At 41.0% G+C, this 26,025-nt stretch overlaps 1 protein-coding gene and 1 pseudogene across 3 annotated transcripts in view; one reads left to right on the forward strand and one right to left on the reverse strand.

Moving 5' to 3' along the window:
* The window catches only part of MARK1 (microtubule affinity regulating kinase 1), a 115,669-nt gene that overhangs the window by 82,588 nt on the left and 7,056 nt on the right, over positions 1–26,025 (reverse strand). The gene's annotated exons all lie outside the window — the stretch shown is intronic.
* On the forward strand, positions 23,606–23,989 carry LOC123928176 (annotated as a pseudogene).

The following is a 26,025-nucleotide window of genomic DNA, read 5'->3' on the forward strand; positions in this document are numbered from 1 at the left end:
TGAGACTTGATCTCAGGACCCTGGGATCACAATCTGGGCCAAATGCAGACGCTTAACCAACTGATCCACCCAGGAGCCCTAATTTAACAAATACAGACCGGTAACCTTTTAATTGATAAATATTAATTGCTGAAGGAATAAACATAATTATAAGAAATGGCCCTAATAGTCAAGGTTAGTAGGACAACTAGCACAGTTTGGCTATGATTGAGTGATCAGTAGGACAGGTATCCTACACCAGGTACTACCTTTCTGTCAGCTGGAGCTGTTTTCCAACACTAAACAGTTATTCTCAGGCTACTCGAGCTGTAATTAGTAAATCTTCTTGTACCCACCTTGTACCATATGGGACCTATTTAGAGAATATATATAGGAAACAATTTGCATATACATCTGGACTTTCACCTTCCCAGCAATTATCAGTATAACTAAATAATTCATTGTATGTCCCTCGAGGGCAGAGAAAGTGCTGATTTGTCTCACCCCAAGCAAAGCACTTTGTGTAAAATACCTGGCCTACCACAGGCTCTCGTGTGGAATGAACGAGTGAATGTCCACAAATATACAGGCCTACGTCTGCGCTCCCTCGATCTGGTCTCTGACAGTCCTCCAACTACACATAATCTTTAGTTAAATATTGTTTCAGTCTGAGCCACAAAAAGAACTTCTGGACAACCTCCCCCTCCAACTCAAATCATGAAACAAAAAATCTAAGGTATTTGTATTAACTGAAAATCATAGAGAACAGAGAGAAATTAAATACCAGGGTTATTTAAAAGCCATTTAATGCCATGGTTTCTGCTCAGTCCCTCCCCAAGCTAATGTCTTTTAATAAAGAAGCACATAATCCATTTTGTTACTTATTTTTTTAAGAATTTATTTATTTGACAGACAGAGATCACAAGTAGGTAGAGAGCTAGGCAGAGAGAGAGGGGAGAAAGCAGGCTCCCCACTGAGCAGAGAGCCTGATGCAGGACTTGATCCCAGGACCAGGATCATGACCTGAACGGAAGGCAGAGGCTTAACCCACTGAGCCACCCAGGAGCCCCACATAATCCATTTTACTTGGTAGCCCTTCTCTTTGCTGCAGCTGTGACCTAAAAAAACTGCTGACCGGCAATGAATGGCCAAAAGGAACACCACACAATGAAGGACAGTACTCAGTCTACCTAAACAGGATTAGGTGTTCCATGTTTTGTTTCGTTTTTTAAAGACTTGTTTCCAGTGTGTGCCTTGAACTCACACCCCCTGGCCGGGAGTCACATGCTCCACTGCAGCCTGCCGGAAGTCCCAGATTACCAGTTTTCTAAAGCAAAAAAGGGCTGGTTCAAATAAGACATTTCCATTGAGAGCATGACTTGCTCATTCATTTCGACAGCCTTCAGCATGGTGATACAGTGAAATGGTTCTGCAGTCTGGCTGCCTGGCTTCAAGCCTGGCCCTGCCCCTTCCCAGCTGTGGGAACGTGGACAAGATGTTGACCTTGACAAGCGTTCCTGGGTCGCCATACCTGGAGAGAGATGTGATGATGGCCTCCTTCAAAGAGCGAGCTCAACCGTCGCCCCGTTGCACAAGGGGCATTCTCTGAGCACGGTTTCTCAAAGAGCTTCCTGCGGGTTCTCTCCTTACTTTACTTTCTTCATATGGCTTGACTATCTAAAATGATGTTTTGTTTTGTTTTTAAAGTACTGTTTTCCTATGACTTCCCCTGTAACAGCAGGAATGTGTCCGACTTTCTTACCTCTACATGCTTTGTGCCTAGTTGGGAGCCGGGCCCAGAATAACCACCGAAGAACTCAGTACGTATTTGCGGAGTACAGGGGTGAGTAATACACGACAGTGACGGCTTCTGCAACCATTCCATAAGTGTGAGCCGTTATTGTCCGGGTGATTAGTGCAGGTAAATAATTCAGGCTTTTGTGTTATCTCTTCTAAGTGATTTTCCTCACTGGGTCTGTAGGTTTTATTTACTATTCACCCAAATCAAAAAAATACATAACTGCTTGAAAGGAGTTTTCCTTCTTTCCTTCAGCTGTTAGCAGTTGCCTTTCGGAGATTATTTCATTTAAGTTCATCTCAGACTTTCAGTGAGCACGACACGATGAATCACATTCTGCAAATACAGCTTGAAAGACGGTCCAAATTAGCCAAGAGAATTGTATCTTAGGCAAGTGCCAACCTCTAGCCGAGCTATCTACTTACAGACAGTATTATAAGGAGGGATATGGAGATGTGCAGAATGTAACTGGGTTGGGGGAGGTGGGAGTTTGGATTCTGGCCATTGAATGAAAATCCTCACATGGTTCTATGCGGTCCTTCAAATTCCTTTACTCATTATGGCTAAGATTCTACCTTAGCTACTGTTTCTGATGAAAACAGTAGCACCAAAAGGCACAGGCCTAACTTCTCCCAAGTTAGGTGTTTCTGAAATGTAGCTACGTGCGTGGACGTTTACAAAGGTCCTGAGCAAACTAAGGAAAACATATATGGGTGTGTATGTAAACGCATGTTGGTGTAAGATTGTCGCATGTTCTCTCTTAAAAGAACCAGCCTTTATTTTGAGGTCATGTCCTTGTATTCATGTCCCTGTGCTGAGTTGTCCTTTTCTTTAAATAATTATGTTGATATCTCATGGTGAGTTTTCCCTGCTTACTTGACAAACAAAAAGTTAGCAATCTCATTCCATTTTCAAAAGGTTTTCAGATTTATTTATTTATACAAATTTTACCAGTGGAATTCTGAAATCCAGAACATCCAGAAGTAAAAAGAACACAACAGCTGCCTGGCCGAACTCCAAATGCAGAGCACTCGATCTTTTATTCATTTGCATGCTGTCTCTTCCTTCACCCAAGCCCAATTTTCATTAACCACTTGTCTATACTATCCTGGCAGATCTTAATTATAACTCAGACAATATTAAGAAAAAATTTCTGGGACGCCTGGGTGGCTCAGTGGGTCAAAGCCTCTGCCTTCGGCTCAGGTCATGATCTCAGGGTCCTGGGATCGAGCCCCACATCGGGCTCTCTGCTCAGCGGGGAGCCTACTTCCCTTCCTCTCTCTCTCTGCCTGCTTCTCTGCCTACTTGTGATCTCTGTCAAATAAATAAAAAATCTTCAAAAAAACAAAAGAAAAGAAAAAATTTCTGACCGTATGCTTAAGAATGGTACGGAACTTTCCAGAAAATGCTTAAATCTTGTCATGCACTGAAATAAATACTATAATCAAATTGTGCTCACAGCTTTGTTCTTTGTGACTTTTTTTTTTTTTTTTTTTTACTTTTCACATATCCCAGCTAGAAGCTCAGAACATTTAGTGCATTTATTTGATGAAGTTAACTCTTGTTCCCAAGTCCCCAGTACCTTGCTCTGGAATATTCAGAGCTTTCTCCAACTTTAAAACCTCTGATCCAAGAGCCCTCCCCTAAGCTCACTACCACTCACTTGGGCCGCAGCCCCCTTTTGCTCCTTATCCAGGTGGTGCCAGGATCCTATACTCCCCCACTTCTTGCAAACATCCTTCCTGCCCTGCTTTCCGCTCCCTCTTTCATATGTGCTCAGTGAGCCCTCCCCAAGCCCGTTGTGCTCCCGTGGCACACCCGCCCTGAACAGCACAACAATGTCACACACACACACACTGTCACACACACATACAAGGGGGCTACTTGACTTCACTTGGGTTTTTGGCCTCAAATCCCAAATGAGAACTCAATCTTCGACTACCCTCCATACTGTGCACTCGCCTTACCCTTCTCTAAAACTTCATCTGATGCTTAATCCTTGGATCTCATTTTAAAAGAGAAGATTCTTGGGGCACCTGGGTGGCTCAGTGGGTTGCCTCTGCCTTCAGCTCAGGTCATGATCTCAGGGTCCTGGGATCAAGCCCTGCATCCGGCTCGCTGCTGGGTGGGGAGCCTGCTTCCCCCTCTTTCTACCTGCCTCTCTGTCTACTTGTGATCTCTCTGTCAAATAAATAAAATCTTTATAAATAAATAAAACGGAAGATTCTCTCAGGACCATGGGTCCCCCCCTTCCAGCGACGAGTCTGTTTCTCTGCTTCCCTGCACTAACGAGCTATCACAAGAAGGTTCTGAGGTTGTAAGTTGCTGCCACCACGTGTCCATCTTGGCTTCAACCTGCTCCAACCAGACTTGTCTCCATCATCTCACGGGGGCCGGTCTTGTCAGGGCTACCAGTTACCTCGTGTCAAAAAAACCACGTGGGCGTGACACAGCCGGCCCTTTCCTTTATGCTCGCGGCGTCTGTGACACAACGCTCTCCAGATTCTTCTCCCAAGTTACTTCAGCATCCTTTGCTCCTCTTTTCTAGAGCACCACGTTGGCATGCACCAGAGCCCTGTCCCCAACACCCCTTCCTGCTTTGTTCATTTCGAAGAATCACTTACTGATTTCTCTCAGTCTCTTCTTTTCAAATCCGTTAATGTCGGCTCTAATTTTCATTATGTCTTTCCTTTTATTTTCCTTTCGTTTAACCTATTCTTTAAGTTGCAAAACGGCCCTAAACCTATTTAGTTTTCTTTCTAAAGCTCGCTAATGACTTCTTACCTCCTTTATTTTCTAACATGTGCCACCAGGATTATAAATTTCATCTTAACTGTACTTTAGCTGAAATTATTCGAATATGTTCAGAGAGGGGAGTATATTAATTCTGTCTGCAGTATAAAATTCAATAGGTGTCCACTGAATAAAGCTTATTCTGTCTGTCCCATTTCTGTTTGTTCTAATTTTTTAAATTATTACAAATGTTTTTTAAAAAACATCTATTCACCAACTTTTTAACATATCCTTTTTGAGGGCCTTCTATATTTGAAGGCCGTGTTGTTATATACTTACAGATTATTGACTACTGTTCCTTATAAATACTATCTTTGATGATTTAGGGTACCTGTCTTCTTTATGTCTAATAATGTTCTTTACATTATTGCTCTGATAGTAACATCAATGCAACAGGTTTTCATCACTTTTTCCTCTAATTGTCATATAGCTTTAGTCACTTTTAAATAGTTGTAGTGAGGTTTTATTAGTTTTTACACAAACTGAGAAACCCTTTCTTTTAAACAGGAGTGTGTAATCCTCTTTTATTTATTTTGTTATTATTTTACCTAACTTTTGTTCCCCTTTCTTTCTTCTACTGGATTTAGTCTACTTTAATTTTCCTCCCCACACCAAGCTAGGATATATTCTACTTCTTCAAAATTTTAAAATGTATAATATGCCTTAAATTTAAAATATAATCCATTTCTCATCCTCCTCCCGAGCAATCAAGACCTCAAAAATTTCCACTTCAATGTTTCTCCTGCCATTTTCCACATTATTCATATCAAACATTTCTGTTCACTTTTCTCCCAACATTCTAAATGCAAAAGTTCTAAAGTCAGTGTTCACATTTATCAACCTGAAATGTCTTTGCTTGTTCAAATTGCTTACCTCCAACTCTTTTCTTCTATGACCTTCTTCCTCACTTATACTTTTTAGTAGTTTAAAAAGTAAGGCTACATAGGTAAAAAATCCTTGGTCTTTATTTGTCTGAAAATACCTTTTTTGGGTTCTTAATCTTAAAGGTTTGCTTGGTTAAGGAGAGAATTTGAGGCTGAGAGTTATTTTTTGTCACATTAGGTAAAACTGTTACCCCATTTTTAATATATTTCTTTTTTATTTTAAGATTTTTATTTATTTATTTGACACACAGAGAGATCACAAGTAGGCAGAGAGGCAGGCAGGGCGGGGGGTAAGCAGGCTCCCAGCCAAGCAGAGCCTGCTTCTGGGTCTGATGCTGGGTCTCGATCCCAGGACCCCTGAGACAATGACCTGAGCTGAAGGCTGAGGCTTAACCCACTGAGCCACCAGGAGCCACTTTAATATAGTTCTTATTGCTGATGAGACCTCTATGTTCATCTAACCATTGTTACTTTGGAGATCACGTTTTCTTTTTGACTGCTATTCAGATCTTTGTATTTTGAGTTTGCAGTTCCAATGGATTTTTTTTTTTTTAATTAATTCCGCTAGGTATTCAGTGTGTATCGATCCGAAGATACATCTCTCTCCAATTCTGGAGAATTCTCAGCTATCACCTTTTCAAAGATTGCCTCTCAAAAGATTTCTGCTGTAACCTCTTTCTGGAATGCCTGTTAAATCTAAGTTGTACTTTTCATTCTATACTCCATGTTTCTTAATTGCTCTTTAATATTCTCAATGTCTATCTCTCTATGATTCATTCTAAGTAATTGCCTCAGATCCACATTCCACTCCACTGAGCCCATCTTCAGCTTTTAGGTATAACCAGCTGCTTAGCTATTCTACTGAGTTCTCAATTTTGAAGACTCTGTATTTCATTTCTAGAGTTTCTATATAACTCTCTAATTAGCTTATTTCTTTGCATTTATTCATTATGATTTTTATTCCTGCCTTCAAAATTATCTTAAACAAATTTACATTCAAATTGTCCCATTATTTCTATTTCTACTTCTTGGAGTGTTGGTGCTCTGGTTTTGTTTCTTTGTTTTTTTGCTTTTTGCTTTCATTAATGCTCCACAAAGATGGTTAGTTTCCTCATGTAGTCTATAAAATTTTGTGTGTGTGACAGTCCTATGAGCTACAGATTTTTTTTAGAAGATTTAATTAATTTATTTATTTGACAGAGAGAGAAATCACAAGTAAGCAGAGAGAGGGGGGAAAGCAGGCTCCCTGCCGAGCAGAGAGCCCGATGTGGGGCTCGATCCCAGGACCCTGAGATCATGACCTGAGCAGAAGGCAGAGGCTTAACCCACTGAGCCATCTAGGTGCCCCTGAGCTACAGATTCTGAAAGTAATTCTACTAAGCACTTTTTAATTTGTTTCTACCAGAGTCTACCAAAGATATGAAACTATTTTTATGTTAATTTCTCAGTTTGGGGTTTCCAGTCCCCAAACAGCAGAGTTGCTTGATTTCTTTAAGGTAATCTCTTCCCCTTAAAACTTTAGGCATTGGGTAGATGGCAGCTCCCTCAACCAGGAGTAACAGTTTTCTTTTCCTTCGCATGGAGGTATAGCTATCTAGGCTTTGAGCTTCATGTAGGAGGCCCATTTCACCTAGTACGGGTGGTGTTGATGCCACATCTCTTGTCCCCATGAGGATGCTGGAACCTTATTTCACAATACTTTGATGGATCCAAAACCCTGAGGACTGTCATGCTGTGACAATGACAATGGTTCTACTCACCATTGTGGATTTGATTTCTCTTCACTTTTGCCTCCTTTAAATCTCAGTTACATAGTTAATAAACTTCTAAAAAATTGTATTTAACCCCGTATATTTGTTTGTAGCAAGAAGGGAGGAAACACGTCAACTCAGTCCACTGCAGTACTGGTACTCCCCTCTTTTTCTAGCCACACGTTTTCCCTAAGTGAATTTAAACAGGCATCTGACTTTCAATATTAGCTATATCATAACTCCCAAACTTTTATCTCCAACTATCACTTTTCCTTGGATTTTATTTTTTTGGACCCTTCCTTGGATTTTAGACATATTTTCTAACAAAAAACTTATATCCAGAATATATCTTCATAAACTCCTCCAAACCGAGAGCAAAAAGAGAGCCAACCCAAACTAAAAATAGGCAAAGATATGTATATATAAATCACAAAAGATCATATACAAATCGCATAATAAATAAATAAGCATACTAAAAACTGCACATCATTAGTCAGTAGGGAAAAGGAAATCACGAATCGCAACGAGCTACCACTACATACCCACTGGAATGCCTAAAATAAAAAAGACTGACAACACCAAACGTTGGTGAAAAACAGAACTCTCATACATTGCTGGTGGGAGTATAAAATTTTACAGCTGCTTTGGAAAATACTTTAGCTTCCTAAAAAGTTAAAAATATGCCTCTGCTATGACCCAACAATTCTACCTACATGTTTCCCCCAAACAAATTAAAAAATAAGTCCAATAAGACTTGTACAAGAATGTTCATAATAGCTTTATCCCTAATAACACCAAGCCGGAACCAACCCAAATGTTCGTCAATCGGAAAGTGGATGAACAACTTTTGGTATATCCATAAAAAGAATACTATTCTGCAACAAAAAGTAAGAATTTATTGATATATACGACATGCATGAATTTGACAGACAAGATAACTAAAGAAGTAAGAACGATGTGCTACTTGATTCATCTAAAGGAAGTTCTGGAACAGGTAAACCTAATCTGTAGTAATAGAAACACGCAGTGCTGAGTATTTGGGGGAGTGTGCTGATGAGAAAAAGGCAGAAGTGAATTTTCAGGGATAATAATGTAAATATTCTTTATCTCTACTGGGGATGATATATACTTTTATCAAAACACACTGGACTGTACTCAAAAAACGTGTGCATTTCTCTGTAGGTAAATGTTACCTCAATCTAAAACAACTACCCCCCAACCTTTTACCTAACTGTAACTTAGAAGAAGTCTGGTCTTCATGTGACCGTTACATGAAAGCCACAGCACAACGTTCAGTATGAATATACACACTCTATTGTTCTAAATAATCATGTAATAAAATTATAGATTTTTAGCCATTTTTTTTAGGAGGGAGGAGACTATATTCAGAATCATTTCATTTGCTAAAGTTACTGTTTTGAACACTGTCCAAAAATTTAGAGAAAAAAAATCTCCAAAGTGCTATTTAAACAAATTGTACAATATTATTTCCTCTCAAGAGTAGTTATTAAAAGCTGCAACCTTCTAAACGCACATCACCAGTTAACATTCTGGTCAAAAAGAGCTCAAATCATCAGAAGCCAGGAACATCCTTGTCATGTGTTGGTCACACACTGAGTCCCACGTTAACCCTAGCAAAGCTGTTGTGTTGTACAACTCTGGGGTGCACCTTAGACGTCCTAATTCATGGGAACGGTGCTCCTGGACTTGAACACGGCCACACTTAGTGGCCCTGATCTCGGCTATTCCAAATGAGTGATAAACCGAGGCAGTAATTGACACGAGTATACATAAGCAACAAACATCAGTCTGAAAAGTCAAATTACCCCTGGTCAACATGAGTAATAACGTCTCTGTGCTCCACACAGCTGGTGGTTTGGTACTGTCGGCATAGCTGTGCTGCAACGCTTCCCGCAAATTCTCTTCCCAATATGGTTCTGAGTTACTGGCCATGAGAAATTTGCACAAGATTTGGAGAGTAGAAATGTTAGGTTCCACCGGGTCTAGGTCAGGTGCTTTTGGAGCTCCCACTGTGACTTAAACCAAAATACAGTCACAAGTCCCTCAAACAGTTTCCAGCCTTGAGTTAATTCAAAGGCCCAGAGACCCTTGAATGAAGGGTCTTTGAAAAAAGACAATCTTAGTTACCCCAAAATGCATACGTAAATCCTCCTCCTAACTCTCCCCTGGAGGGAACTGCGGTGATCTAGTAGAGTGACTACGCATTGGAGGATGTGGGGAGGAAACCCAAACTGTCTCCAAACTAACCATAATTCCTCGAGACCCAGAACTTCACCATGTTAAAGTCAGAGAAGGAGCTTAAGGAAATCAGATGATCAATGAACTTTTGGACTGGGCCCATTTCACAGTGGAACCAGTGGGTCCCCCAAATCCATCCCGTGTTTACTGCCTCAGTTCTGGAATACACAGTTGGAATACTCAGCACCTGCGAGAACCTAAACTCTGGTTCCGCAGCCTGTGCATGAACGTAAGGGCTAAAATCCCAGGAAAGGGCAGGTGGGTGATAGAGATCAGAACTACACGGTCTTAGCAAAACAGTAAACCAAAAGCGATCCTGCGTCATGAAGGGCCCGCAGAGATGAGTGCCACCATAAAGACGCAGTGATGCCAATTTCCACATCTCCATTCAACCGTCTCTCTGGCCTATGCAGAAGACAGACAAATCTCAGCAACTGACAGTAAATTACCAAAACTTAATCAGCTGGTAATTCCAATGATAACTGCTACTCTAGATGTGGGTTGTCCCCTGGCACCTGGTATGCACTCAGTCACTGGGTGGGGCGGGGGGGGTACCTTTTCTCTCTACTTGTTAGTAAAGAATATTTGAAGCAGTTCACGGCCTCACACTGCGCCGCTGTGGGGTGCTTCAAACTTGCAGCCCATGGCATCATCTGGTCCAGGGCTTCCCATCTCAGCACCACAGACATCTGGGGCCAGATAAGCTCTTGCTGCAGGGGGCCGTTCTGTGCATGATGGGGTGTTTAACAGCCCCCCACGCCTCTACACACCAGATGCCTGCCCCCGACTGGTGATACCAAAAATGTCTCCGGACATTGCCAAATGTCCTTTGGGATGCAACAGTGACCCCAGTTGAGAACCACTGACCTAGTGTGCAGGGACTTTCATCACCTTTCCTTCCACAGGACATCATATTGGTCCATTATGTTGATAATATTATGCTGCCTGGATCAGCTAAGCAGGAAGTTAACAACCACTCGAGACACCTTGATAAGATACATCTATGCCAACGGGTAGGCAATAAACCCCACAAAAATTCAGGGATCTGCCTCTTCGGTGAAGTTCCTGGGAATCTAATGGCCTGGGAACTGTTGTGGTATCTCTTCCAGAGTGAAGAACAAATTGTGGCACCTGGTCCCTCTAACCCTTAGAAAAGGAGGCACCATGGATATGAATTTTGAAAGTAAAATATACATCATTACCAGTACAGATAACCTGACAGCTTGCCAGTTGTTAATAGAGCCCAGAAAAATAGGGCTGTGTTACAGGTCGAGGGCTGTCAACAAGCTACTTTACCACTGAAACCCAGAAAGCTCACTGTGGCTTGAAGACTGGGGTACAGAGAAATCACATACTGAGCCTTTGGTGGACCCCCCATGTGAATCGCAAGGCAAACTTTCAACATTTTGGAGCAAAACTATGCCACCCTCCTAGATAACCATTCTCTTTGGGGGAACCTTCTGGCTTGCCATGGGGAGTCAGGAGAGACTGAACAGCTGACCACAGGTCAACTGCCATAGGCCAACACTACTCAACGTGACCTTCTCATTAGGACCTGAGTTGTCTGATTCATGAAGTCAATGAAACCTGGGCTCGCACAGCAACATTCCACCATCAAAAGGAAGTGACGTCATATACCAGAGAGGCCTGAGCAAGTCCCGAAGGTACAAGGCCAGCTGCACGTGCCAGTGGCGGAGCTGCCCCTTGACCCACACTCCTGCTACGTTGCTTATGTTGTCTACACCCACGTCTGTGGACTCCCGGGGAGACATGCTGGTAAAGGTCATCAAAACTTGCAGTCTAGTTTCCAGCTGGTTCTGCACGATCCGCAGGCGGCGCGCAGGAGCCGACCGTGGCAGCACCACAGCCCCACTCTGGGCGGCACTGAAGGACAGTGGCCAAGAGAAAATCACCCAGGGGGCGGAACTTCAACAGTGCACCTGCTTGTTTATTTTGCCTTGCAAAGAGTGTAAAGTAGGGATCTACAGAGATCCACAGACTGTGCTAATGGCTTGGCTGAATGATCAAGGTCTGAGAAGGAACAGGATCTGAAAATTAATGACAAGGAAAAAGAATGTGACTAGGTCTCCCCGAATGAGCATGGCATGTGGAGACAGCTGTGTCCCGTGCAAATCCTCACCAGATATGACTCATGCTGAAGACATCAGCCTCTTTCTCCAGCCACCCCTCTTCCCAGCAACACAGACTAACACTCACCACGGCCAATCTGCCAACTGCAGAGAATAACACTGAGCTCCCCCAGTGACACCACAATTCCCAGGAGGAGGGGCGAAGTTAGCCAGTTGCCTGGTGGCAGGCTGATTAAATGAGACTACTTTCATCACAGACAGGGCCGCGTTTTTGATCTCACTGGAATAAACACTTGCTGCAGATATGAACATGCCTTCCCTATTCATAATACTTATGGCAGAAACACCCTGGGTAGATGTAGAGCATAGGCTTCTGCCATCATGACATTCACACGCACTGCTCCTAAGCTAGGAACCACTTTCACAGGAAGTGAGGCAGGGCGATGGGCTCATGCCTGAAGAATTCACTGTTCTTACTGTATCCCCGACACCCCAAAGCAGCTGCCTTGAGAAGCCAGTGCAATGGCCTTTTAGAGATTCTGTTATGATGCCGGCTGGGTGACAACGCCTTGCAGAGCTGGGGTAACATTTTCCAGGATTCAGTACATACTCTGGATGGGTGATGATGCATAGGACTACTTCTCCCACAGCTGGGATTCACAGGTCCAGGAGTCAAGAGATAGAAATTGGAGTAGCTCCTCTCCCTGTCACACTTAGTGACCCATCAGAAGATTTTTTTCTTTCTAGTCTCTGCAACGGGACTGTTTGCACCAGGTGTCACGGCAATGGTCCATTGCATTGCAAGCCGAGACTGCTTCATGGCAGTGAATCAGTAGTCAAAGAGGGTTATCATACTGGCTAGGGTGAATGATCCTGATGATCATGGGGAAATTGGGTTGCTATTACATAATGGCTTAAGGAGAAGTAAGTTTAAATGCAGGAGATCCTCTGGCGCACCTCTTCTTACTCCCTTGTCCTGAGACAGGTCCATGGAAAATTACAATAACCCAAAACAGGCATGATTTCTGATGTCCCAGACTCTTCAGGAATCAAGTTTGGGGTTACCTCGCCAGGCAAGGAATTATAATCACTCAGGTGATTGTTGAGGGTAAAGAGAACATGGAATTAGGGTGTCTGGGTGGTTCAGTGGGTAAAAGCCCCTGCCTTCGGATCAGGTCATGATCCCAGGGTCCTGGGATCAAGCCCCACATCCAGCAGGGAGCCTGCTTCTCCCGCCTCTCTCTGCCTGCCTCTCCACCTACTTGTGATCTCTGTCTGTCAAATAAATAAATAAAATCTTAAAAAAAAGAGAGAACACGGAATTAGAAGAAGGTAATTAAAAATACCATCTGTAACCACATGACCAGTTGCAGAAACAAGGACTGTAATATTTAGGAGCATCTCTTATTTTGGTATGAATATATTTGTGCATAAATTAGCCAATTCTTTCTTTCTTTTAATGCTCTTTCCCCACTTCCATGTCACCTAACATTAAAGTGTCAATATTAGCTAACTTTGTATTTCAATACTGAGGTTACAAGGTATAAAAAGAAGAGTGTGACTCAGAAGATAAAGGGACTTCATGTTTTCTTTTGAGGAGAGAGTTAGCATATTTTTGGTATACCTAGGATGGTTGCATCATATTAGGCAAAAGCATAATTTTGCTCTTCTCTTCATCTGGAAGTTAACCGTGGTTAAAAGAAGTGTGGCCAAATCCTATGCTTTTAGGGCAGGGTGACATGGAGTGGTCTGTGATGACTTCCGATATGTAAGTTTAGCTACGCTGGAATTATATTTCTCAAAAGTCCCTTCCCTCTAAGGTCCTGGGTTAATACTGGACACAAGAGAAACGTGCCAGAGACCTGGAAGGCAGAACTGAAACAGTGGCCACTGATAAGCTCTGAAGGTCAGTGCCGGGCATGACACAGCTGCAGCTCACGCTGGTAGAGATGAGCTGTTGGCACGTCTCGTGAGCACGGAGCAGCGGTCAGGCTTCACGGCTCTCCAGCTCCCGCTGGAGCACCTGCTTGGGCTGCTGGGTATCCCAGTCCAGGTGCTCAGACAACTCTGTGATGAAGGGCATCCGCTTATCCTGCAGGTCACCATCTCAGAGCTTGGAAAGCAGTGAGCAGGAGAAACGAGTTCCCCTTCGCCCTCATGGGCTCCGCTGAGTCCTCTTCTCTCCCATTTGGTGTTCATCGTCCTTTCTGACTGATGGTGCTGTGGATTTCAGCCTCTTAATACCAGACTCCAGAGCAGCAACCATATACGGAATACTAAACCACTGCATAACTTTAATCCCATGGTTAAAGCCTTAATCTATACAGCTCACACGATTCTGCTTCCCCAGTTGAACTCAGATGTAATAACAGAGGTAACACTGCAATGTTTTCTTTTAAAAAGTACATGAACATGGGACGGTATTTCTAATTTAACTGCTACGGAAACTTGACTAAGGTGAAATTAAGTCCCTTGAGTAAAAAAATCTATCAAGTATTATTTTCAGGGGCGCCTGGGTGGCTCAGTGGGTTAAGCCTCTGCCTCCGGCTCAGGTCATGATCTCAGGGTCCTGGGATCAAGCCTCACATCGGGCTCTCTGCTCAGCAGGGAGCCTGCTTCCCCCTGTCTCTCTACTTGCCTCTCTGTCTACTTGTGATCTCTCTCTATATATCAAATAAAATCTTTTAAAAAAAAAGGTATTATTTTCAGAAAGATGAAGAGAAATGTATTTCCTTAAAAGAAAAGGAGGACAAATACAGAATTAGAAGAACTTTTCATAAATCCACCAAACCCTTGCTCATCAAGCTATTTTCTGTAACTTCTAAGGGAAAAAATACAAGCACGATGATTCAGAAAAGACAAAAGAAGACACTGTATTCCAGCATACACAGTGGCATCATCAAAATTATCTCCAACACATAAATGCCTGATTTAAGACTTGCCTTTATATTTGGGTTCAATAAATTCAAAACAGTCTCAAGAGAGAGATTCCATTAGCATGTTTACGGCAGTAGTCCAGCCAAGTATATTTGCACTCAGCCTGAAGAATGAATGTATTGACACGAAGAAAATGGTGAGCATGGGAAAAACGGGAACCCCCAAGAATGTCAGTGTGGTGGCGCATTTTAAGATCATGGGGTAGGAAAAAGAACATGGTCCCAGAAGCAAATGTGAATTTCCTCAGCACCCTGGCTTTGATTCTTTGTCTCCTTGGTGCCATCACTGAACACCGGCTATTGCAAAGGATGTCATATACACCTGGTAACTGAAAACCAACAACCCACCCCACCAGGTATGGATTATTCTCATCTCACAGGTAAGGAGGTGTGCCTCATGTTATACACCTTATAAACGACTAACCTGAGAATAAGTCAACCCCAGGGATGTCCTGTCTACAAGCTGGTGCTCTTAAACCTTACACAACCTTAGAGGTTGTCTGTTCCCACTGAGAACACTGATGTCAGCACACACCTATCCTCTTCCGAACCCTGCTCTGATACCTTGTTCACCGGGTCACCCGCAGAAAATCTGGCTTCCCACTTGGCTTTCTTACATGAATACAAGCATTCCAGCAAATCAGGGAGTTATACTTCACTCTGTACATTTATGATTTTAATAATTTTTTGGTATAAAAAAGAATACAGATCCATGATTTAAAATACAGAAATTTAAAAAAATTAAAATCACGTACACTCCAGCAGCATGGAGTTTCACTTCCTTGATCTCAACGTACCAGCACCACTACTACTGCGGCCTCTAACGACGACAGCAGGAGCAGCTGGCACTTCCCGCCTTCTACAGGTGCCAGCCACTGGTCTAAGGGCATTAGACGTGTTCAATCATTTAAACCTCACAACAACCCCAAAGGTAGGTACTGTTGTTATTACATTCTACAGATAAAAACCCCCAGGAATAAAGAAAATAAGTGGCTTCCCAAGATCACGGAGTTCATACATGGCAGAGCTACGACTTGAACCCACACAGTCTACTTCCGAGTGCGCACTCATAACCTAGAAGTTCCACTGCCTTTGCATCTGAATTGGAGATACAGAGGACAATCACTCCCCTTCAGGAGGCAGACAGGGAGCCACAGCCCGTATTTTATTTCTAGAGCCACTCGTTCCTGAGATATTCCCCTACCCCCACCCCCGCCGCAAAAAACCCCCTCTGGGAGGTCTTTCATACTGCTTGCCAGAAGATATTATGAGCTAACACAACTGAGTCCCCAGGGGATAAAAAGAAAACATCTGCTTAAGTTATATCTAAAAATACGGTATTAAATTCTTTCAGAAACTTCCTAGTTCTTTCACTCCCACGAGTACAAAAACCTAACAGTAAACTCATGCCAGAAATTACAATGGATGTTTGTTCTTTAAATCATTAGATTAGATTTAATTTAACACTCTAGTAGTCAAAGCTTTCTTCTGAGACCCTCAGGTTCTGATATATTTCGTAAATCTAACAAAATCCAGTAGTTTTTCCCTAACATAAGCTAATAATCATATCAACTTAAATGTCAATACGCTTTCTGCATAAATTTTTAAAAGTACAATAAAAATTTAACTGATGACTTTAAGTTATGAACATGAATGCCAGGGGTGAAAGGAAATATCTCTGCAAAACACCTCAGACCTTCAAACATCAATGACCAGAATGTAAAAAGCAAATACGGTGTCTACACCGCATCCCCTCAGATTCTTAAAGTACTTCAAAATTTTCCAGAGAATGGGCGAATCTTAATTGTATATATTTACTAAACACCTATCAAGCAGCTACTATGTGCACAGCGCCATGCTAAAGTACTTTAAGAGGGAGGAACGTAGTTTACTGACATATTCTTGCTGTTTTTTACATAACACCAGCAAGCAGTTCTGCAAACTTCTGGAAGTCAATTATGCCAGACACTGCGGCTGAATGGCTGTGGGAATCAGTACCCAGGTGCCTGGTCTCAAGCAGTTTGCAGCATGGTGTGTGCGACAGGTCTAATGAAATCACAGCACGGTTTGAAAGTACTGTCACAAAGCACATATGAGATAGAACCAGAAACACGATAAATAATTCACTTGTGGCAGAACAGAGAACACAGTCTCCTTCCCGATATACTCTTCCCTCCCCTTGATTTCTCTCCTTGCTGGGGAGGGAGGGAAAAGAGAAAGGCAGAGGTGCTCAACCACCCAACCTGGTATCAACCTTCTCTCAAGACTTCTCTACTTAGCCTGTTCTTTGGGCGCTCATGTTTCAGAATTTACCGGACAGATCCTTCCTTATTTCTCCAGGTTTATACAAGTGGCCACTGGTACATAACTTAATTCCCTCTAGTTTTTGCTGCTTAAGGAGAAATCAGAAAAAAATTTAGCGTGGTCAGAAGAATCAGTCATGTGACTTAGCAGTGCATTCACATAATAAATCATCTCTGTAGAAAAGAGCACGACCAGTTTATAGGTAGGCACCAAAATGAGATGTACCAGTAAGCATCAGAAGAAACAAAGAGAGGTTAAGCGACTTACCAAGATAAACCAGCTGAATAATCGTCCCCCCTCAGGTCAACTGTAGTCCTCCCGTCTATCAAAATCACAGACAGCACACCATGAAAGAATAATGAATCACCAACCTCAGTCTTTGCCAAGAAATCCCTGTCCTAGTCTCTTTATGGCACACTATCTTTCTGCACTAGGTCTGAGAGGTTCTGCTTTCTGGTCTACCAATATTCTTCTGGTTCCTGTGGGCTTCTCTCACCTCACTCCCAATACATACTATCCCAGTAAAATGTGTTTGGGATTTCGTTATGAAACATGAATCTTTCCTTAACTAGTGTTAAAAAGAAATAATTATTCTGACACTTGCTAAATGGTAAGAAAGGCTTTATTCAAGATTATTGCATCAGGGTATTGTGATAGGGGAGAGAAATCAGCTCTGAATACAGTAAAGACAGCTGGGGATTCAGAGCTGAGGTGAGTGGATGGAAAATTACTAAGATGAGACCTGAGGGTCAGGGGACTCCTGCTAAACTGGCCTAAGAGGGTGCCTTGGTGGGGATTCGCACTTAACTGACTTAGTGGAGTTCCTTGTTAAGCTGGAGCCGTGCAGGCCCTGGAAGGACAGGGCAGAGATGAAGGCCAAAGTCAAACCTACTTGAGAACAAGGCTCAGAGGGGCCGACCTGAAGTCTGGTTCAGGGAGAGAGTTCTTTGTTCCTGGTGCTGGCATCTCCCCCTCACTAAACCCTTCTCCAGTGTAGCAAACAAGTTTTCAAAATACCAGAGTCAAAGCTCTTTTGTGGATCTTGAGAATACAGGTCACAAAATTTATTTTTAAAAAAATTTTTTTTTAAGATTTTATTTTTAAGTAATGTCCATACCCAATGCGGGGCTGGAACTCACAAACCCAAGATCAAGAGTCACATATTCTACCAACTGAGCCAGCAAGGTGCTGGAGGCCACTAAATTTAAAAACTAGTATGTTTCTAAAAACACTTCAGCATACACAGAATACAAATCTAATCATGTTGGCCCTTTACTTAAGTCACCCAAGGGCTACTGGTGCCCCAGGACCAGGTCTTGCTGAGACACGCGAAGCCCTGCCCAGTCTCCAGTCCCCGGCCGGCCGGTCCTCTCCCTGACCGCTCCTCCTCCCAGCCGCACGCTCAGGGCCCTGCACACAAAGCTCCTTCAGCCCGGTAGTCTCTTCTTTCCACTGAGCCACCTGGCAAAGCAGTACTTGCCTTTCAAGCCTAGTTCAAAGGCCATGAACCTTTCTTGAGCACTCCCCCCTCCCTCCCCCTTCCTTCTTTATTCAGTGTCCTGCTCACTCAGAGGACAAGAACTGTAACTTTCTACTGCACTTGCTTGTCTCCGTCTATCTCCCCGTCAGGCTCTGAGTCCCTCCAGAGCAGGAACAGGTTTCATTTGTCTTTGTATCCCTTTGGTCTCCAGTTGAGATGAAACAAATAGGAAAGGAAATAAAAGCAAACCGTCTTTGGAAACTGGGAAAGTAGCACTGTTGATCCCCAGTGAAAGGTAGGCATGTCTTAAAGATTTAAAATAAACCTATCACCATATCCTTTACAGACAGTTCATTCAAACTTTGGACTGTGGCTCAGCTTCTGATTTGTTGACAACCTGAACTAAATGGATACAGTGGTCAAAACAGTATTAAGACGACTTTCTCAGAATGGGCACCATATGGTGAGCTCTGCCGCCACCACTTTCCCGATATGGTTCGCCACATAAAGCTGGGAGAAGGAAGAATGTGAAATTCCTCATTACTTCCTTCCTCAACCTTAGACCTACAAATGCCACACATGTGTGCCTTATTACCCCCCAGATAGACAATTCCCTGTTGTTTTCTACGGCTGTCATCATCCACTGAAAGGACTGATTCGTCACTTCTTCCACACCACGTTCTAGAACATAGCCGGCAACCATAATGTCTTTTTTCATTTCAATTAAAAGATGAGATTTATTATAATGCAATCATGATCATCATCACATAAATCAGTGTTTGTTTTTTTTTACAAAGCCTAGTCAGTAAATACCAACATCAGAATAATGGAGAGGTTTAAGAAGAGAGATTTCTGGATCTTACCCTAGAGAAATTGCGTATGAACAGAGTGCAACAGAGCAGGGCTTAGGGAGTGTGGATGTGAAGTGATCTCTCAAGCTGGCTCATAAAGTCATCTGAGAATAAATGAATAAACTAGACCTTGATTTATTTAATTGGTGAGTGCCAAAAATATGCCAAAAACTATGGGAGGTAATACAGGATATAAGGAAATAATATTGGAGGTAGTCCCTGGCCTCAAAGTATTTTCAATTTCGTCAGGAAGAAAAAGTTGACTCAGAATTCTAGAACAATGCTAGACTCTATTGTATAGACTAGTCTCCAATCTTTAGATCAAGTACCCTATCACTGAAAGTTTTAAGTATGGGCTACTATAGGAATACTGACTTAAATTATACATGTATTATATTAAAACACATGATACCAAAAAGGTAAAGTTTTTGGAAACATATTACATTTCAATGGTACAAACTTTTCAGTGATTAAACATTGTGCCATATTAATATATTTCTTGATTTTTAATATCTTAGCTTAACAACTTATGATACTGAGATCTGAAGGGCTGACTACAAATTCAGTTTATGCTGACACTTGACTTCAAGGACTATATTCATATTTCAATCTACCCGCCATGTATACAAAAAGTTTTTTATGAAAATCATGTTAGAAAGTACCTTCCTAAGGACAATCTGCAATTTTTGAAAACATCATCTTAATAACTTTAACAAATGGTGTCCAAAATCTACTAAGATTTTTTTTTTTTTTTGACAGACAGAGATCACAAGCAGGCAAAGAGGCAGGCAGAGAGAGAGGAAGGGAAGCAGGCTCCCTGCTGAGCAGAGAACCTGATGTGGGGCTCGATCCTAGGACCCTGAGATCATGACCTGAGCTGAAGGCAGAGGCTTTAACCTACTGAGCCACCTAGGCGCCCCAAAATCTACTAAGATTTTTGATCTAGCAAATGTATAAACAAGTTAGAAAGCTGTCCATATTTTTAAGTGTGCAGATGAGAAACCGAGAAATGACATATAATTTAGGGTAGTAAAATCACATAAAGTATGGAAACTTCTGAACACCCATTTCCAAAAAGTTTATTCCAATCTTTCTGTTGACTAGTATGCAAGATAATATGAAGGGTCTTCCAAGATAAGACATACTTTAAAGTATACCGTTGGGCTTGAAGAGAAAATCCAAGGGAAAAGTAAGTAAACATTTAAAAAACTCCAGCTGAAAACAACTATAAACCCAGCACTGCCCTGGGGTCCAAATATTAATCTGTGGACTCACTACAAGGTTGGCGAATGTAAAACTCCTTCATTGACTTGGAACTCCTTTAGGATACTAGAATGTCCCAGGTCAGGGGCTCCTAGCTAGCTCAGTCAGTAGAGTATGCAACTCTTGATCTTGGGGTTGTAAGTTCGAGCCCCATATGGGGAGTAATTACTAAAAATAAGTCTTTAAAAAAAAGTCCCAGGTCATTAGGAGCAAAAACAAAGCCTCTCTAGAGGAAGTCATCCTCAATTTAGAGCCCCAAGTTTCACACAGATAAAAATCAGGCAAATATGAGTTCATCCCCAAAGAACAGCAAATACAGAAACAAAGAAGCCACAGTAGATGAGAATCAACAGATACAAACACTAAAGCTAAAGCCCCAGGGACTTCATATAATGGAATTTCCAGACATAGGAAGTAAATAACTATATGTCAAATGTTTAAGGAAATGAAGGTGAAGTCACAAAAATAAACAAAAACCAAGAGACTATAAAATAGGCCAGACTGGTTTGAGAGAAAGAACTTACAACTTTTAGAAATGAAAAATGAAATGGAAAAATTCAACAATGGAAAAAGAGAAGAGTGTAGCATGTATCCAGCACGCTGCTAGTTTCTCTGGTATGCTGAGAACAAAGCCAGCTAAGTGTGCTGCTCCTTCAGAGGAACCACAGTACACCAGACAGACACCAGGGGGAGCAAGAGATTACAGCTCTTAAAACAAAAACAAAAACAAAACAGGAAATCCCTCTAATCAGGTATCTACATGCACATGTCCAGAAAAGACACATCTACAAAAAAGGTTTGAGGACCTGAGAATCTCCAGCTGGACTGAATGGTCACAATCTCTCCATGTATGAAGACAGCCTATAAAGACTGGGAGAGGTAACCATTTTTTTTTTTTTTTTAAATGTGTGGCTACCAACAAAGAGTTATAAAGAATACAAACAAATGGGAAATGGCCAATCGAGGGAAGACAATACATCTCCAAAACCAACCCTAAAGAAAGAGAGGTATATGTATTACCTGGCAAAGAATTCAAAATGACTGAAATAAAGATGCTCAATGACATCATGGAATGATACATGAGCAAAATGAGGATTTCAGCAAAGAAACCAAAAATACAAAAAACAACCAAACAGAAATTTTGGAGTTAAATTTAAGAAGGCAGTAATTCATTAGGGAGCTTCAACGATAGGCTTGATCAAACAGAATTTTTCTTTTTCTTTTTCTTTTTCTTGATCAAAAAGAAGAAAGAATGAGCAAATGTTAACATTTGTTAAAAGCTATCCAGTCAAAGGAAAAACAAAAACAACAACTAGAAAGAAAGAAAGAAAGAAAGAAAGAAAGAAAGAAGAAAAAGAGTGAAGAAAGCCTAAGGGAATTATAGGATACCACCAAAAAACCAATATGTGCATTATGGGAGTCTCAGGGGAAAAAAAGAGAGAGAGAGAGAGAGAGAGAGAGAAAGGGACAGAAAGTTTGTTGTTGTTGTTGTTGTTTTTAATGAAAAGTTCCCAAATATGAGGAAGGAAATGGACATCCAGATTTCCAGATTCAAGAAACCCAAGAGAAGTTAAATAGGATGAATCCAAAACAGGATGAACTCAAAAAAAGTCTCTGTACCCAAACACGTATTCAAATAGTCAAAAGTCAAAGATAGAGAATTTTGAAAGCTGCAAGAAAAAAGTTACTTGTCATGTAGAAATGAACCCTCATAAACTTATTAGCAGATTTCTCAGCAGAAAACCTGTAGACCAGGAAAGAATGCAAATATTCAAACTGCTGGGGAAACGGACTGGCCAGTCAAGAACACTATACCCAGCAAAACTGTCCTTCAAAAATGAATAAAAGCTTTTACAAATAGACAAAAGCTGAGAGAGTTCTTCACCACTAGACCTGCCTTGTAAGAAATGCTTAAGGGAGTCATTCAAGTTGAACAAAAAGACACTGAACAGTCGTGGCAAGCATACAAAAATATAAATTTCACTGGTAATGGGAAATACATGCACAAACACGGGATACTATAATAATGTAACAATGCTGTGCAAATCATTTTAATTCTGGCATGTAAGTTAAAAAACAAAAATATTTACAAAACTATAACTATAAAATGTTAATGGATATACAACACAAACGTAATCTGTGACAACAACAATATAATGTGTAGGGAAGGAAAAAGTTAAAGCAGAATTTTTGTATGAGATTAAAGTTAAGATGCTATCAGCTTAAAACAGGATGTTAAGAGTGTGAAATGTTTTATTTAAGTCCCATAATAACCACAAAGAAAAGAAAATACCTAGAGAAGATACACAAAAGAAAATGAAAAAGAAATCAAAGTATGTCACTATAAAAAAAAATCAACAAGACACATGGACAGCAAAAGATATTAAGAAAGAAAAAAGAGGGGCACCAGGGTGGCTCAGTCATTAGGCGTCTGCCTTCGGCTCCGGTCAGGATCCCTGGGTCCTGGGATCAAGCCCCACATCGGGCTCCCTGATCAGTGGGAAGCCTGCTTCTCCCTCTCCCACTCCCCCTGCTTGTGTTCCCTCTCTTGCTCTCTCTCTCCCTCTCTGTGTCAAATAAATAAATAAAATCCTAAAAAAAAAAAAAAAAGACAAAAGAATTATAAGACAGAAAAAAAAAAAGGGAACATTATATAATGATAAAAAGGTCAATTGGCCAGGAAGATACACATTTAAAAATATTTAAAGATCCAAATCAGAGTACTTAAAATATATAAAGCAAACCATGACAGAATGAAGGGAGAAATAGACAGCAACACAGTAACAGTAGAAAATTTCACCACCCCATTTTCAATAGTGGGCAGAACATCCAGACAGTTAGCAAGAAGAAAACTGAAGAACTTGAACAGCACTATAGACTAAATGTTCCTAACAGACATGTTTAGAACATTTCACTGAAGAGCAACAGAACACATTTTTATCAAAGGTACATAGATATTCTCCAGGATAGGGCACATGTTAGGTCACAAAACAAATCTTACAAATTTAATAATGCTGAGACCGTAAGGAGTATCTTATCCAAATTAATGGTATACAATCAGAGATCAGTAACAGAAGAAAAATGGAAGACATGTGAAAATTAAGGAACATATTCTCGAATAACCACTGCATCAGGACGAAATCAAAATAGAAATTAGAAAATATCTTGAGACAAATGAAAACAATATACAGTCCTCTTTCCTTCAGCAGTGGCAGCAGATTGTGCAGACATGGCCAAAATTAAGGCTCGAGACCTTTGCATCATGAAGACAGAGGAGCTGCTCAAACAGCTGGAAGACCTGAAGGTGGAGCTATGGCATCTGTGCATTGCCAGAGCGAAAGGCAGCATGGCTTCCAAGCTGTCCGAGATTTGAGCTATGCACAAATCCACTGCCCATGTTCTGTTATCAACCAGACTCAGAAAGAGAACCTCAGGAAATTTTACAAAGGTAAGAAGTACAAGCCCTGGATCTGTGGCCCAAAAAGACAAGACATGTGCCATGCACCTCTGGCTGAACAAGGAAGATGAAAACCTGAAGACCAAGAGGCAGCAGTGGAAGGAGTGGCTATACCCCCTGCGGAGGTACCCAGTTAAGCCCTGAGAAGCAGCATCAGTAACACATACACACACACATACACACACACACACACACACACACACACACACACACTGTGGTGGGGGAGAGAAAGAAAAGAAAATATATCAAAACTTACAGGATGCAGCAAAAGCAGTACCAAGTGAGAAGTTCACAGTAATAAAAACTTATATTTAAAAAATAAAAAAAGAACTCTCCCAAGATCCTCCTTAAGGAACTAGAAAAAAGAAAAACCTAAGCCTAAAATTAGCAGAAGGAAATTATAATAAAGATTACAGTAGTAAAAAATGGAGAAGAGAAAAATAGAAAAAATTCAACAAAGAGTTGGTTTTTGAAAAAATCAACAAGTGAAAAAAATCTCTAGCTAGACTAAAAAAGAAAGAAGAACCAAATTAAAATTAGACATTAAAGAGGAAACATTAGAACTGATGCCATAGAACTAGGAAGGATAGTTAAGAGACTACATTATGTAATGATATGTGAACAAATTGGCATACTGGCACCTAGAAGAAATGGAGAAATTCCCATGAACATACAACCTACCAAGACTGAACAGTGAAGAAAAAGAAAATCTGAACAGATGTAGCAAGGAGATTGAATCAGTAATCAAAAACCTTCCAACAAAGAAAAGTCCAGGACTAGATGTCTTTTGGATATATTCTACCAAACATTTAAAGAAGAATGGGGTGCCTGGGTGGTGCAGCCGGTTAAGTGTCTTCTTCAGGTCAGGTTATGATCCCAGGTCCTAGGATCATCCCTCCCTGCTCAGCGGAGATCCTGCAGCTCCCTCTGCTTGTGCTCCCTCTCTTTCTCTCTCTTTCAAATAAATAAATCTTTAAAAAAAAAAAAAAAAGAATAAACACCAATCCTTCTAAGACTTTTCCAAAAATTGGAGAAAGGAAAACTCATTTTAGGCCAGCATTACTGTAATACCAAAACCAGAAACAGACACTATAAGAAAACCACAGCCAATAACCTTGGTGAATATATGCAAAAATCCTAAATGAAGTATTAGCAAACCAAATTTAATAGCACATTAAAAGGATCATAAATGATGACCAAGTGGGATCTATCCCTAGGATACAAGGATGGTTCAACATAGGTAATCAATGTAATACACTACATTAACAGAACAAAGGATGAAAATCACATGATCATCTCTATTGATGGAGATAAGGCATCAATATCCTTTCATCACAAAAAACTCTCAACAGGGGCACCTGGGTGGCTCAGTCCATTAAGCATCTGCCTTTGGCTCAGGTCATGCTCCCCGGGGTCATGGGATTGAGCCCCATGTCAGGCTCCCTGCTCAGTGAAGAGCCTGCTTCTCTCCCTCCCTCCATACTACCCAAAAAGATCTTCAGATCAACACAATACCTATCAACACCCCAATGCCATTTTTTTTTTTTTACAGAAACAGAAAAAACAATCTTAAAATTGACATGGAACCACAAGGACCCTGAATAGACAAAACAATCTTGAGAAAGAAGAACAAAGATGAAGGCCTCACACTTATGACTTCAAAGCACATTACAATGTTATAATAATCAAAACAGTATGGCACTGGTATAAAGACAGGCATATAGACTAATGGAATAAAATTGAGAGCTCAGAAATACATCTTTGTATATATGGTGAAATGATCTTAGATAAGAGTACCAAGAACACACAAGTGGGAAATAGTAGTCTTTACAATAAATAAATAAACCATAAATAAATAGTCTTTACAATAAATAAATAAACCATAAATAAATAAATCTGGTGTTGGGAAAACCAGATCTTCACATGCAGAAGAATGAAATTGGATCTTTTATCTTATACCATACACAAAAATTAATTCAAAATGTATTGAAGACTTCAATATAACACCTAAAACTAAAATTCCTAAAAGAAAACATAGGGGAAAGCTTCGTTACACTGATCTTGGCAATGACTTCCTGAATATAACATGAAAAACACAGGCAATCAAGGCAAAAAAAATAGACAGGTGGGACTACATGAAAGTAAAAAGCTTCTGCACAGCAAAGGCAACAATCCCCACA

The sequence above is a fragment of the Meles meles genome, chromosome 17 (assembly GCF_922984935.1).
Source record: "Meles meles chromosome 17, mMelMel3.1 paternal haplotype, whole genome shotgun sequence".
NCBI classification, from domain to species: Eukaryota; Metazoa; Chordata; class Mammalia; order Carnivora; family Mustelidae; genus Meles; species Meles meles.